Genomic DNA, 2,500 nt, shown 5'->3' with positions numbered 1-2,500 from the left:
ATAAAGATGATTTCTTATAAAATTCCTTGACCTATTCTAATTATGCTTGCAATGGTATTAGAGTTGTGAATTTTGAATGAAAATAATTGAATTAATGGAAACAAAATTATATTAGGGTAGCAGATTTTGTATTTTTTCATTGAATGATGATAAATGACTTAACAAAAATAAAAAGTTAATTACAATAAAAAATGATAATGATAATAATAATAAAATAATAAAGCATGTATGATAATAATCAATTATAATGATTGAATTTATGTGATATTATCGTATTTTTATTAGGCGAAAGAATAAAGCAAAAATCAATTATAATGATAAATCATAACTGTTATTAATTATTATTATTAATCTTTATATGAACATACCAGAATAACTATATATGTTATTATGTGTGTCTTAGGATAATAATGTCATATAATTAGTTTTATTTTATTCTTAAATATAAAAATCAAATTATAAAAGGAAATATTAAATATTGATTACAAGAATGTCTAATAGTAAAGGATATGATATTATAATTTAATATTATTAATAAGTGAAGTTGATAAGAATATGATAATTGGAATGATAAGTAGAATGATAAGAGAGTGGATTAAAAAATAAAACTGTTATTAAATAATATAAATAAAGTATATTATAAAAAATTTTGACTAATTATGACTGAAATTTTTTAGTTACCAAATTTTTTTCATATTTTTGATACTGTGATTTTTTAGTATCTTATAATGGCACGTGATGATGTAAATCATTTAATTATACTGAACATAGTATCTAAAATTACTTCACACGTAGGATTTAATTACCTCAAAATTAATAGGCCAAAATACTTGATTCAGTCTTATAAAGTGATTTCATATACCATGTTAACTACAAGATTTTTTTTTCTTTTAATTATAAATAGAAAATTTTAAACTCGCTTCTTAGTGAGGATGGGGAGATTATGTATTTAAATTATAATATACTGGTCATTATAAGGTGTTTACGACTGTTATAATATCAAAGTAGTATTTAATGGTCTAAATCACTACGCAGATGTCATTCATTTTAAAAGTTGGGTTGTTGAGTGTCATCTCTTTTAAAATTTAATACTAAAATATCACTTATAAAATAAATTACTCAGATGTCATTCATTTTATATTATATTATAATTAATTATTAAAAATAAAATAAAAAATTAATTATCACCTTAGCCAAAAAAATGACATTTAGATAATTAATTTTAGAAGAGTGATATTTCAATAATAAATTTAAAAAAATATGACATATTAGTAAAAAAATTAAAGTTTTTCATAAGTTAATGAAAATGGCAATCATTGTGAAGTAGAAAAAAACTAGTTTGACTTGTCAATTTAATTTTAAAGACTAAAATAGGCACTACATCAATATCATAATTGAGTTAAACAAAAGAACTAACTATTCTTTGAAAAATATCTACTTAATATATTAAAACTGGGTTTTCCTCCAACTAATAAGGGTGACGTGTTGATTTCTCGTGAGTCCGTTTTTCCTCTAAAACGAATGAAATTTTTCATCTATTCTAAATTATTTTATAAAAAATTATCTTTATTATAATTATATTATTATATTATAATTAATATTTAATGAATAATATATAATTATACTAATTTAGAAACATATCTTTATTATAATTGTATGTATCAAATCAAAATTTAATGCATTATTAAAAAATTACTTTAATAATAGGTAATTTACATATTTATTTTTGTTTTACTAAAGTCTATATATAGTGTTTTCCTGTGGTACATGAATCTAAATTTGAGAGTCAATTCATAATTTTATATTTAGTGTTTTTTTACTACTTCATAGAATAAGAATGTATTCTTCGTTTTTTATTGAAGTTGATCCTTTTAAGGTACAATTTATAATTTTTTATAATATTTTTTTATATACTCATTCTATTATATTATTCTTTTGATAAATTTTTTATTTGTTGTTACTCTAAGTTATTCTTATCGTCTAATGTTATAGTTCAATTGTCTTTTGTCACAATCGTTTACAATGCATCACATCCATGAAATACTTTATCGAGTTGTCTTTACTGATTCGAGTTCCAACTACATGGATGTAAGCGTTCAAAGAAGAGGCAATAGTCTCTACTTTACCGAAGGATGTAAGCGTTCAGTTTTGCTAAATTCATGACAAATTCAGATATGCAATTTCAACGATTGGTAATATATTTAAATTTTCTTAGTTTAAGCCGTTCATTATTAGAATAACTTTTTAACATATTTTGATTTTTTTTCAGAAATTATCAGCTTTCTTTTGCATGCATGCAATGCCATTGAAGGGAATAAGAGTTAGTTTGGTTTCTCGGTGTGACAATTCTATATCTTGCCGCATTGTATGGATAGCGGATGATGAAGCTTATCTAACAAGAGGATGGTTTGATTTTGTACGAATTCTAAATATTGAAACTTACGATGTTATTTCAATTGGTTGTCGTTACAAGAATGATTCTATACTATACGTGACTAAG

This window comes from Arachis duranensis, chromosome 7 (genome assembly GCF_000817695.3).
Source record: "Arachis duranensis cultivar V14167 chromosome 7, aradu.V14167.gnm2.J7QH, whole genome shotgun sequence".
Taxonomy (NCBI): domain Eukaryota; kingdom Viridiplantae; phylum Streptophyta; class Magnoliopsida; order Fabales; family Fabaceae; genus Arachis; species Arachis duranensis.
This window is presented reverse-complemented; position numbering follows the sequence as displayed.